The following is a 14,612-nucleotide window of genomic DNA, read 5'->3' on the forward strand; positions in this document are numbered from 1 at the left end:
ATTTTCCGGTGCTTCCGGGTCCATAGGGGTAAACTGTCTGAAGGCTTCCATTAATCTCTCTAAATACACAGCGGGGCTTTCTGTCTTACCTTGTAACACAGAATATACTTTAGCCAAATTGGTGGGCTTGCGAGCTGCAGCCCGGAGACCCGCCATTAGAGTCTGGCGATAAATGAGCAGTCGTCCCCTACCTTATGCCGTGTTGTAGTCCCATCTGGGCCTGGTCAAAGGGAAAGCCGCATTAATGAGGTCAGGATTTGCAGTTGGCTGGCCGTCATCTTCTGGAACCAGTTTTCTGCTCTCAACTTGGATTCTTTCCCGCTCCTCCGTTGTGAACAGGATTCGGAGGAGCTGTTGACAGTCATCCCAGGTCGGCTGGTGAGTAAACATGACACTGTCTAACAACGAGGTTAGATCTTTGGGATTATCTGAGAACCGAGCATTTTGGGACTTCCAATTGTATAAATCACTGGTGGAAAAAGGCCAATACATGAGACGGGAGAGCCCGGTATCATCGAGCGATCCTATTTCTCTGAGAGGCAGGGCTACGGTGGAGTCAGGGAGTCGGGAAGCTTGGTCCCGCTGTACGCGGCCTTGTGTTCGGCCGGCCGGCCCCCCCAGGTTACTTTCGCTCTCGGCTGCTTCCGCTTCTCGGTTTCCTTCTACGGAAGCACCACCCTGGGGGACTGGGTCCTGCGGGATAAGGTGCGGATATGGTGGGGGAAATGTGGGTTCTAACGTTAGGGGGTCCTGGCTGTCCGGCAGCACAGGGGCCGAGGGAGCAGAGGGAGTCTTTTGTCTTGTAGGTCGCGTTACTAGGACTTTGCAGGGCTCAGGGATGAATGGAGTTATCCAGGGTGGTGGGTTTTCCACAAGATCCTGCCACACTAGAATATAAGGAATTTGATCAGGATGTCCTGACTGCCCTGGCAGGAAAATCTTAGTTTTTACCTTAGTAATAATAGAGAGACAGAAAGTTCCTTCGGAGGGCCACCCTACGCTGAAAGAGGGCCACTCCGAACGGCAGAAAGTAACTAGCTTTCCCTTCTTTAGTTCTACACTTAAGTTACGCCCCCGAGCCTTCACATCCTTAAAATTGGTAACAAGGAGTGAGAGTGGCGTGCTCTGGTTGTTGCCCATCTTTGGAATGCTTCTACAAAGAGAAGGGGGGACGAAAATGAGTGTGAAGCAGAGGGGAGTATCCGACAGGTCCGGTCCTGGAAGGGGAAGAAAAGGTTTTATGTTTCGTTTTGGGCTTACACTTAACACTTAACAATAACGGACAGACAGTAATAACGATGAGCATTCGCGAGCGCGTGTCGGACTTCCGACCTGAGTCAGATGGGGCAACCAAGGATGGAGGCCCCCAGATAGGCACTGGGGAACGTCTCCCACCAGTCCCGAGTGGCTGTCTTCTAGCGCGTCCGCCAAGACCGTGCCACTTACAGAACAGACCAATACATATTACAGATTGCGGATTTCGCGAAATTTCAGGGAGACAGACAGAGACAAAGACAGAGACAGTGACAAAGCCGGCTTACCTACAGATTAAGATCCGTTGACTTGGGGGTCTGGTGGGCTTGGGGGAAATCCCGGACGAGCCCCCATTTGTTATGCCCAGACCGTTTATTCCCCGAAGAAGACCACCAGAGTCCAGAGTCAAAGCTAAGCAGCAAGGATCTTTATTACAGGTTCGAACCTGGAACTCTCCCTCGCTCGTGAAACGAGACGGGCAGGAGAGCTCCCCCACTCAGCTCCGAACAATGTTATATAGTCTAAGAAAAGTGGGCATAGAGTTATTATACAAATCAGATATATGATTGGCTAGTGTTTGAACAAGGCGATTTGGCTAACTATGATTGGTTCCTGCCATTTCTGATATTTTGGTTCAAACTTTGAGGCGGGAGAGCAGGTTTATGGCAGCAAGAGTTTAACTTAAACACGTCTTGTGACCTTGCCTCAGAACTTACAAAATCTCTGGTATGTGCAAAACAAAATCTCTGGTACGTGCAGAAAACCAGGTACTCACAGAACTTACGAAATCTCTGGTATGTGCAAAGATTAGAGAGCAGAACAAGGGTGTAGCGGGTGGGGGGCGGGTACACATCTATCTTTGTGTCCTTTCAATTGTTGAGTTGCGATAGTTTTTAAATATATTCTAGATCCTAGACCTTTAACAGTGTATGATTTGTGAATATTTTCTCCCATTCTGTGGGTTGGCTTTTCACTTCTTTATATTATCTTTTGAAGCACAAGTTTTTTATTTTGATAAAGTCCAGTTTGTCTATTTTTTTCTTTTTTCGCTTGTCTTTTGGTGTTGTATCTAACAAACCGTTGCCTAAATCTGAGGTCACAAATTTTACAGCTGTGGTTTCTTCTAAGAGTTTTATGCTTTTAGCTTTTGCATTTAGGTCTTTGATACATTTTGTGCTAATTTTTGTATAGGGTAAGAGATAGGGATCCAATTTCATTCTTTGGTATGTGTATATGTGTATATCCCATTTTTGCAGCACCTTTTGTTTAAAAGACTATTGTTTCCTCCATTGAACTGTCTTCACACTCTTGTCAAAACTCAGTTGATCATAAATGTATGAGTTTATTTCCAGACTCTCAATCCTATTCCACTGATAAATATGACTATCCTATGCCACTACTATACAATCTTTAGTGCTGTAGCTTTGTGCTGTAGATTTCAAAATCAGTAAGTGTTAGTTCTTTAACTTTGAGGTTTTTTTTCAGATTATTTTTGTTATTCTGGACCCCTTGCATTTCCACATGAGGTTCAGAATTAGCTTATAAATTTATACAAAAAAGGCAGCTGGAATTTTGATGGAGACAGTGCAAAAACTCTAGATGAATTCAAGGAGTTTGTTACCTTAACAATATTAAGTGTTCCAATCTGTGAACACAAGAGGTATTTCCAGTTATTTGAGTCTTCTTTAGTTTCTTTCAATTATATTTTATAGTTTTTAGTATACTAGTCTTGGAATTATTTTGTTAAATTTATTCCTAATTATTTTATTCTTCTTAATGCTGTTATAAATTATTTTATTTACTGGTTGTTCATTGCAGGTATATGAAAATATAACTGAGTATTCTATATTTCTCCTGTATCCTTTAACCTTGCTAAACTGGCTTATTAGACCTTTGTGAATTCCTTAAAATTTTCCATATAATGTCATTGGCAAACAGATAGATTTGCTTCTTCCTTTTCAATTTGGCTGCTTTTTATTTATTTTTCTTCACTAATTGCTCTGGCTAGAGACTCTGATACAATGTTGAATAGAAGGGCCAGAAAGAACATTCATTTCCTGGTCTTTGTGGCGAAGATTCCAGGATTTCAGCATTAAGCATGGTGTTAGCTGTGCATTTTACTCTAATGTTGTTTACCAAGTAGAGGAAGTTCCTTTTCATCCCGATTTATTGAGTGTTTCATCATGAAATCATTTTTATTGTAGATTCAGACAAATTATTTTTCTGCATCTTTTGAGATGATTCTGTAATTTTAGTGTTTTTTATTAACATGTTATATGACATTGAAAAATTTTGGTATATCAAACCAACCTTGCATTCCATTGATAAATTCCCTTTGATTATTTGGTACAATTCTTTTTAAAATGTTGCACACTGAATTAAGTGTTCTAGTATTTTTTGAGGTTTTTTTGGCGTTTATATATATAAGGGATATTGTTCTGCACGTATCCTTTCTTGGGATGTTTTTGTCTGGGTTTGATATCAGAGCAACACTGATCTTATAGAATAAGATGGGAAATAGTCCCCCCTCTTCTATTTTTGAAAGAGTTTGTGAAAGATTTGTCTTAATTGTTTTTTAAACATTTGGTAGAATTTGCCAGTGAGTACATCTGGTCATGGGCTTTTCTTTGTGGGAAGTTTTTTGATTATGAATTCAATTTCTGTATTTGTTATAGGTTTTTTTTAGAGTCTGGCAGTTTGTTTGTAATGTGCCTCAAAGAGAAATTTTTGGGGGTTGAATCTAATTAGGGACCTTTGAGTTTCCTGAGTCTGGGTGTTTATGTATCTCCTAAGACTTAGAAAGTTTTCAGCTATTATTTAATTAAATAGGTTTTCTGTGCCTATCTTCATCTCTTCTCCCTCTGGCATTGTTATAATATGTTTATTGGCTTAATGATGTCCTGTAGGTCCCATAGGATCTCTTCATTCTTTTTATTCTTATTTGTCTTACCTCTGAGTTATTTCAAAAGAACTATCTTAAAGTTCAGAAATTCTTTATTCTGTTTGACCTAGTCTGTTTTTGAAACTCTCAATTGTATTTTTATTTCATTCAATGTGTTCATCAGTGTGAAGATTTTCATTTGGTTCTTCTCATGATACCAATCTCTGTTGTTTTCCTAATTTCATTGAATTGTATTGAATATTGGCCTTATTCAATATTTGTTGAATATTGGCTGTATTCTCTTGTATCTCACTGAGTTTTCTTAAGATCATTATTTTAAATTCCTTTCTGGAATTTTGTTCTTTTCTTTGGATTCTGTTACTGGAGAGTTATTTTGTTCCTTTAGACATGTCATACTTCCTTACTTTTGTGTGTGTGTGTGTGTGTGTGTGTGTGTTCCTTTGTTGATATCTGTGCATACCAGTGGAACAGTCATCTTTTCAAATTTGGAGGAGTAGTTTTCAGAGGGAGAATCTGTTTCCTGCACATGAGTCATAGAATGTTGTTCAAGTATGGTGTGTTGGGGCTTTGGTTTTAGATGGACTCAGTAGCATGATCTCTGTGCATTTTCTTCAGCTGCAATCCTCATTTATAGTGTCTGCAATTGTGTCAGTGACCTAGGCTGTTGGTTTGTGATGGCAGTGCTATGGTTTTGCTGGGTGAGGTGGGGTGGGGGTAGGGGTTGCTGGGCTGGCTGGCAGGCCAAGTGTGTAGGTATATCAGACTGTCCAGCTGTGTGTCATCTTCCATACTGTGCAAGTCGACCTATTCCCTTATGGGTGGGCTGCTCTATGTGTTTGAACACCAAAATCTTAGCCATTCCACACAGCAATAGGCTCTAAGCAGCTAAGGTAGTGGTGATGCAGCCACTCAAGTGAGCATACTGGAATGATGGCATGGCTTGAGGGATATGGAGACATAGTGGCTACTTGATCCCAGGGCAGGACTCACCCTAGTAGTGGGTCCAGTTTCAAGATGGCTCACTGTGTCATACAGCTTTGGTATGGGAAGTGGGGTGTGTGTGTGTGTGCACAAAATGGGCTCCTGTTTTGAGGCAATGTAGTTACATGAACTCTAGGCCACTCTCCTAACTGGTTTAGAACATGTGAGGACTATCTACCTCTGCTGTAGCAAAGACCACAGGCATCTGCAGCAGTGATGAGGACTGCTGAGCAGTTGTAGCTTACCTTTTCCCCATAAGAAGTTTATCCTGGCTTTGAGCTGATCTCAACAGGGAAAACAGTGTAGCTGAGATAGGGTTCTTCACTCTCCTGTCTATGGTGCTATCCTGGGTTTCTGTGCTCCAGAAGGATTTTGCAATTTCCTTAGTGCTCTCCAGTGTACTTCCTCATTCACGCTAGTGAAAATATAGTTGTTTATTCATTGTTTTGGTCCCTTTTTGTGGGGGAAGATGAATACTAGGCAAGTCTAGACAGCTATCTTGCTGACATGCCAGTCCACAAGTTTTTTCAGTTGTCTTAATTTGTAATCATCTTGTTCAGATTAAAATAAATTTAATTTCAATAATATATAAAAATTTTGCATTGTATAGCTCTAATTCCTCCTGCCTCCTTTGCGCTATTATCTACTAAATTTACTTTAGTCTGAAGGATTATCTTTAGTATTTCTTGTAGAGCAGTCTGCTAGTGATATATCCTCTCAGTTGTTTATTAGAAATATCTTAACTTTGCTTTCCTTAGTTTTTTAACTATATTTAAAATTTCAGCAGCAAAATTTTGTGCTATTATAATACAAGTTAGATTTATACATCATATACTCATAACACAGATTCATAATTATTGCCTTAAGAGGGTTTGAAATAAATTAGAAAAATGAGAGTTACAAATAAAAAATACATTTATACTGTCTTATATATGCAGTTACTTTTTCTAAGGCCCTTTATTTTCTTTATTTGAATTTGAGTTACTGTCTAGTGTCCTTTGACTTTAGTGTGAAGGACTATCTTTAGTATTTCTTTTTTTTTTTTTTTTTAAGACAGAGTTTTGCTCTTGTCCTGGCTGGAGTGCTGTGCTGTGATCTTAGCTCACTGCAGCCTTTGCCTCCAGGGTTGAAACGATTCTCCTGCCTCAGCTGCCCGAGTAGCTAGGATTATAGGCATGTGCCACCATGCCTGGCTAATTTTTATGTTTTTAGTAGAGATGGGGGGTTTCTCCATGTTGGTCAGGCTGGTCTTGAACTCCTGACCTCAGATGATTTGCCTGCCTCGGCTTCCCAAAGTGCTGGGATTACAGGCATGAGCCACTGCAACTGGCCTATCTTGAGTATTTCTTGTAGAGCAGCCTGCTAGTGATAAATCCTCTCAGCTGTTTATTAAGAATGTCTTAACTTCACTATTTTGAAGAATACTTTTGCTGGATATAAAACTCTAGGTTGACTTTTTTTTTTTTTTTTTTTTTTTTTTAAACACTTAGAATATATAATTCCATTGCTTCTGGCTTCCATGGTTTCTGATGAGAAATTATTTGTTATTTTTATTGAGAATCCATCGACCTGATAGTTGTTTCTTTCTTTCAGGTTTCAAGATTCTTTCTTTGTCCTTTGACAGTTTCATTATGATGTATCTAGGTGTAGCTCTCTTTAACTTTATCATACTTGGAGTTTGTTGAGCTTCTTGGATATATAGTCTAACCTTTTCCTTCCAATTTGGAAAGTTTTCAGTCATTATTTTTAATTTTTTCCCCTTTCTCTTTATCCTTGACATCTGAGACTACATTTATGCATGTTTTTGGGCCTTATTATCTCTGAGTCTCTGCTTATTTTTTAAATTCTCTTTTATTTCTATTACCTAGACTGGATAATCTCAATGAACGTATCTTAAAGTTTACTGATTCTTTTGTCTGCCTGCTGAAATCTGCTGTTGAGCCTTTGTAGTAAATTTTTATTTCAATTATTTATTTTTCAACTCCAGAATTTCTATTCAGTTCATTTTTATGATTTTCTCTTTATTTGTATTCTCTATTTGCTGAAATGTCATTCTCATACTTACCATAATTATTTAGATATGGTTTCCTTAGTTCTTTGACCATTTTTTAAATTTCTGACTTAAAGTCTATGTCTAGTAAGTCCTATGGCTGTATTTTCTTGTGGATAATCTCTGTTGGTTGTGCTATTTTTTCTGTATACAGACTATTCTTTGTCTTTGCATGTCCTTTTTTTTTCTGGAAGCTGGGTATTTAAAATAATTTGATGTGGCACTGAAAATCAGACTTTCCTCCTTCTAGGGTTTGCTGGTGGTAGTGGTTTTCTGAACCAGTTCTTTGCTGGTGGTAGTGGTTTCTGAACTAAATACAAAGCCTGTATTTGTTGTTGTTACTGTTATGAGTAGCTACCGAATTTTCTGCTCAGTGGTCAGCTAATGATCAGACAGAAAGTATTTTACATGCCTGGAAGAAATAAATACGCAAGTTTTTGCTGAGAGGTTCTGTGTACATTTTGGAGCATGGCTTTGACACTCAGTCAAGAACTTGACAATTCTGCCTTAACCTTTACTTCCTGCTTATACGAAGCTTCAAGTTTAGCCAGAACTGAGAGCACAGGGCATTCTCTGTTTTTCCTGACAGTATGCATAGTCCTGAACTTGCACATGGCTCCACATATGCATGCAGCCTTTTAGATTCCCAGGAATATGTCAGCTTTTCAAAGTTCCCCATAAACATCTCAGATTTTCCTTTGAAGCCTTTGGTTAGTCTATTATTTGTATCAACTGCGTTTCACTGCTTCAGGGAGCTGCAATATTCAACAGATTGTTGTCAACAAATGCCCCACAGGAAAAGGCTGTTTGCATTAGACGACTTTTGAAGCAGATCTTATAAGGACAACATTTTGAGTAGGGTCTTCCAGGGAACCTCCAGAGAGGTCAAATAATTATATTTTTCTGGGAATGGGGATTCGAAGAAGCTCCAACCTTGTTTTGCCCTTTCCAGTGACTACAATGCTGCTGCTTTTCATTGAGATTGTGGGTTATTTTATATCTACTGTAGAGCTGGAGAAGGTAGAGTGGATTGGAATAGGACAAATTAAAATGCCACAAAACTCTCTGTACTTATTGAGATTCAGCCATTTTTTCTGAATAAACACTCTCTGGATTGCTGCAAGCTTTTGATTCCTTTCTAGACTTCTGAAAAAGTTAATTCTGACAATTTTTGCTGGTTTTCTCATTACTTTTATGGGGGAAAGGATTTTCAGAAGTCATTACTTTGTCATTTTCACTGACATCACTTCAAGTTCTATTTTTCAATGAATTTTTTGAAGAATTCTGAAATTTCCTCTTAATCACACCTAAATGAGCCACCGTTTATTGAACTTATATTGAATTAATAAGAACAGAATTTTGTTTAATTCACCTGGCAACCTTGATGAAAAGTGGAGTCAGCTGAACCATTACTCCTTCTCTAAACAATGCTGACTGAATGCAATGTCACTTTGATAGACATTACAGTCAAACAAATGCTCAACACTATTTAGTTGTCTGTATTTGATACTATGTTGAGTGCTGAATAGGTGAGTGAAAAGATTATTATTCTCAGTTTCTGGTAGCATCACCTGCTCTAGTCAAGACCAGGTATTGGATTCTCCTCAGAAATATTGTCTGTATGGATGACGCTTTATACTAAGTAGATTATTAATGCTTACATTTTGTTTATTGTAAGACTGCAAAATTTCTTTCTTTCTTTCTTTCTTTTTTTTTTTTTTTGAGATGGAGTCTCATTCCTTCGCCCAGGCTGGAGTGCAGTGGAACAATATTAGCTCACTGCAACCTCTGCCTCCCGAGTTCAAGTGGTTCTCCTGCCTCAGCCTCCTGAGTAGCTGAGATTACAGGCGCGCACCACCACACCTGGATAATTCTTGTATTTTTAGTAGAGATGGGGTGTCACCATGTTGGTCAGGCTGGTCTTGAACTCCTGACCTTGTGATCCACCCACCTTGGCCTCCCAAAGTGCCGGGATTACAGGCGTGAGCCACTGTGCCTGGCCAAGACTGCAAAATTTCAATCTTGGATCCTTAGAATCCTAAACTTTTAGAGATAGAAACATCCTTAGGTATCATCTAGTCTGTCATGTCCCAAAAGGTGTTCTAGAGGTGTTTATAAATGCAAAGGGACAATCCTGTGAAGAAATACTTTGAGTAAATGTGGCTTAAACAAAGTCAAGCAGGTTTATTTACTGCTGGGGTTTCTGTAACATTCAATATACTACTTTATACTGTAAATTTCTAACAGGGGGCAACAACCAGTTGCATTTCCCTAATTAATTGGGGAATGGATTCTTTTTATTAAAACATATCTCCTGGAAAATGTTCTGTAGGGTTAGGAAAACACTGACCTAATTCAATATCATTATTTTATCTATAAAGAGATTGAAGCTCAGGGCTGCCAGATTTAACAAATTACAATGCAAGTCTTCCAGCTGAATTTGAATTTCATGTAAATAATGAATAACTTCTTATCATTTGCATGAGGCATATTTATACTCTACTAAAAATGTTATTTATATGAAATTTACATTTAGCTGAGCATTCTATATTTTTACCTGGTGATCCTAGCAATTGGCTTATCCAAAATGACACAGCAAATGCATAGAAGAACTGGGGCTAAAATAAAGTTTTTATACTCTTAGTGGTTTTATTCTCTAAGCTACATAGCATGGTTAAGGGTTTAATGGCACTCTGGTCTACTAAGAAGATACTATAATACATATAAAACCACTTCACTCATCTGTGACACTCCATCACAGTGTCTACCTAACAACCTAGCAGGAGAATACTACAACCAATATTAATGTAGTTGAAAAATAACAATGATGGCCAAGTGCGGTGGCTCATGCCTGTAATTACAGCACTTTGGGCGGCTGAGGCTGGTGGATGACGAGGTCAGGATTTCGAGACCAGCCTGGCCAAGATGGTGAAACCCCATCTTCACTAAAAATACAAAAATTAGCTGGGTATGGTGGTGGGTGCCTGTAATCCCAGCTACTCAAGAGGCTGAGACAGGAGAATCGCTTGAACCCGAGAGGTGGAGGTTGCAGTGAGCCAAGATCACGCCACTCCACTCTAGCCTGAGTGACAGAGGAAGATTCTGTCTTAAAAAAAAAAAAAAAGAAAGAAAGAAAGGAAAAGAAAAAGAAAAATAACAATAATAATGACGACTGACCTTTGTTGGATGCTTACTACATGCCAAGCACTGTTCCAAGAGACTTCTGTCTTTTATCATTTATGCCTCCACAACAGCCCTATAGGCAGGGGCTATTATTTTCCCATGTTACAGATGCAGGAACTGAGGCACAAGAGGTTAAGCAAATTGGCCAGGATCTCTCACAGCAGATAAGTGGCAGAGCTGAGGAAGAACTTTTAGAAATGGAAAATTATATTTTGGAAAATGATCCTTTTAAAATAGAAGAAGTAGAAGTAAACTTCCTTTTTGACCAGATCACTGGAGGCTTGTTTGAACTCACTTTTACGAAATAAAGCCTTTGCCTATCAGATGAATATCTTTATTGCAAAGGAAATTTGTATAATACAGCTCCTCCTAAGCAAGGAAAAGCATAAAACGGAGATCTATGCTGGGTTGTGATGTCTCTTTCTAGGTGAAGGTTAGAGACAAAACCATAGGTCTAAGACTTGGAGCTGCAAATAGCAATAGGTCCTGCACATGGTACCTGCATTTGTAAGTGGAGGACAAAACCCACGTCTTATCACTCCTCTTTCCTCAGTAGCATGTAGAGCAATAACTAGCATGTAGAAAGAGCTCAATAAAGATATCAAAACATATCTTTCTAGGATATATGTTTTAGAAAAAAAGGTCTGTTCTCTAATTACTTAAGGGGAAAAGACCCGCACTCATCTTTTGAGTAGAGACAGACACTGATAGCATTCACCACCAAAGCATTATTTACCATATGAAAGACAGTGCTGCATGTGAGAATGGCTTCAGATTCCCTTCCTTTTTGACACTGAAACCTGACATTCTTTTGGATTAAGAACCCAACTAGCTCTACCCAACTAGCTCATAGATTCCTTGGCTGGAAAACTGCCTTGGAGAGTTAAGAAAAATGAGGTTTCCCAAAAATTGAGGTGAAGGGGCACAAGTGTTTCAAAGCGGTCATATTAAAATCAGCATGTTGACCATCATTTTCTGGAGACTTGGAGTGTAGAGGAGAAGGCGGCCGGGGACGTGGTGAAATATGATTTTTATCTCAGTGATCAGTCTGAGTCTTTGTGGATCTCCTCACTCACATGGCTTTCTTCACTGATACCCAACCCTTATTTACCAAATCCCTTTGGCAAACAAGGGACCTATTTCCTCTTGAACTCTTGTCAAAATCATTTTTAATTATTATAGATTTATGGTTCAAAAAATCTGAGAAATTCTAAATTAGTGACTGAAAACATCAGCTGAATCTCTCATAATCCGTTTTTATGATTACAACTAGTGTCATGCGCATCCATGTGAAGAGACCACCAAATGGCTTTGTGTGAGCAATAAAGCTTTTTAATCATCTGGGTGCAGGCAGAATGAGTCCGAAAAGAGAGTCAGTGAAGGGAGATAAGGGTGGGGCCATTTTATAGGATTTGGGTAGGTAAAGGAAAATTACAGTCAAAGGGGATTTGTTCTCTGGTGGGCAGGAGTGGGGGTCGCAAGGTGCTCAGTGGGGAAGCTCTTTGAGCCAGGATGAGCCACGGAAAGGACTTTCACAAGGTAATGTCATCACTTAAGGCAAGGACAGGCCATTTTCACTTCTTTTGTGATGGAATATCATCAGTTAAGACAGGAGCAGGGCATTTTCACTTCTTTTGGGATTCTTCAGTTACTTCAGGCCATCTGGTTATATGTGCAAGTCACAGGGGATGCGATGCCTTGGCTTGGGCTCAGAGGCCTGACAACTAGTATCAATAATAGCTATCATTTTCTAAGGGCCTACCTTGTTCCATGTATTCTACTAAGTGTGTTATATACATTAGCTCATTAATTGAATGGCACTAATATTTCTCTGGAGGAATGCATTTAGGCTCAGAGAGGTTAAGTAACTTGCCTAAGGTTCCACAAGGAGTTGGTGGTCTGAGAATAAATGTGTACTAAAGGACTGCAGTAAACATTTTACTATTTTAGGCTAATGGAAATGAGGCAACCTGAATTTGTGAGACACACATTTTAATAAACTGTGTTTAAAGCTAAAGAGTTTACCACCTTCTCACACACTGAGTAACTTGAACTATGTATGCAAAGAACAGCTGCCTTGCAGGGGATCTTGGAAGACCTACAGATGAGCCTTATTTGCAATTAGAGTGCCACTCTTTAAACATTATTTATAATTAACATGTCAGTGATTTATAATTGAAGAAATCCTTCTAAATTATTTTTAAAAGACTAATAAACTGTTTTAAACTATTTAAATTATAATTCTTTTTATCCTTGATTTGATTACCAAACTTCAGGCCAGTTCTGTAACTGACTCTGAATTAATGGAAGTGTAAACTAACGCAGTTTAATGTAGAGGATTTGTAACCATCCCTGTGTGGCTTTCTTATTTAAAATACATCTCTTCTTGACTGGCACTGGCTGTTTGGATATCTGTAAGATTCACCCTTTGCAAGAATAGAATCAAAGCCTCTACGGAATTGGATTTAATTCTAAGAACCTGGAATTTTCCTTTGAAGTGACCCTATAAAAATATTAGCGAGTTCCTGCCTTAATATCCAACTTGTATGCCTCGCTGAGTTTTCATGAGATTCGCAGCCATCACTAGTTTTTGTCTGGAAGCTGAAATGAAAAGTTGAGAGTTGTAGTGGCCTGAGAGAACACTGCTCCGGCTTCGTGCCCCCGTGCCTGTTTTGGTCCAAATGACTCAGATACAGTACTACAGCTGTTTCAGCATTCTTGGGTTTTGTTTGCCAGCTCTATGGGAGACTAAAGCTTATATAAGTAATATAAAACCTTAGCATTTACAACATAAAGCCACCACAAGAACTCACAGACATTAAGCGTTGGTAGGATTTTATTTGGAGGAATTTTATTTTAAAATGTAATATCCTTTCCTTTCTTTGGCAAAATAGAATCAGGAGAACTTGGATGGAACTTTACTGCTTATGAAAAGTCTCACCCTGTTCTTATAAAGCAAGTCTGTCACCCTTGATTGGAAAGTAATAATTCATAAAACGTAATGTTATTATCATTCCTCTGCCTGGAGTGATAGATATTCTTGAGGCTTTGTAAATAAAAAGTTTAAAATTGAATTTGCAACTCAAAAGATTGGTAAGTTCAAATGTTAGTTTCCTGCTGAGTTACTGCGAAAACAATTCCAAAGTAGCCAGTAGTGTGTTAGGAATGGCAGTTTTATTAAATGACTTGATGAAGTGCAATGCAAACACACTTTTGGTGTCTTTCTGCAGCCTTTCCCTCTACAAAAATAATAGTTTTCTTATAGACACTAGTGTTTGCCTTCACTCTGCTTCTTTGGTTATTCTCCCAGTTCAGGTTTTATGCAAAGCTGTTCAATAACAAGGCGAGAGTTGGTTTTATTCATAGCAGACCAATAGGGTTCTCATGTATGAACTGATTGTCTGACACTGCTTGGAGATTATTGGTTTGCATTTCACTATGTAATTTGTAGTAAAAAGTCTTAAACTATGATGAAAAATCCCTTTGGTCTAAAATAGTGTCACAGAGTATTACGTTCTTATGGCAATATGCCTTCTAGTGTCACATATCTTCACTGAAGTCCTTGAAGGAACTGGGCCTTGCTGGAGGGAAGAGAATGACCGAGATGTGGGAAGGTTGCTCTAGCCCAATAGAAAACCAGCAAGTTCATTTAAAAAGGTATCTTTCAATTATGAAAATTGGCAGGCATCAAAGGACACTTGGCAGTTGAACTCTGCAAAAACATTTGCACTGGCGGCTGAAGAGGACCTTCTCTTTTGCTGGTTTCATAAAAAAATGAAACATTTTGCAGTTTCACCTCAATTTCCTCTCTCCCTTTTCCACAAAAACAAAAGGTGATTTTTCAAGGTCCCTGTATCAGCATTATTTGACATCCTCCTATGGACTTGACCAAATAACTGACCCAATCACTCATGAAGAAAATCAAAAATAGTTTGTGATTTTCACCCCTCACCCTCAATTCCCATTAAGCTAATGGCAAATTGTCTCTTTTTCCCATTTCTTTATTCCTCCCACCCCAAGGGCAAAACACTGCTGCCATAAAAATAAAAACAGTGAAATTCCAGTCTTGACTAAATTTGGGAATTCTTGCACACATGAAAAAAATCTTTGTTTCTCTTTGTGGAAATTGGCAAAGTGAAAATGGACAGCTTAGCTCTTCTCACATTGGCACTTAGATTTACTGCAGAAGTTGAATTTTTAAAAGATTGTAAACATAATTATAGGGGAAAAAGCATGGTTTAT

Source organism: Macaca mulatta, chromosome 17, assembly GCF_049350105.2.
Source record: "Macaca mulatta isolate MMU2019108-1 chromosome 17, T2T-MMU8v2.0, whole genome shotgun sequence".
Lineage (NCBI taxonomy): Eukaryota > Metazoa > Chordata > Mammalia > Primates > Cercopithecidae > Macaca > Macaca mulatta.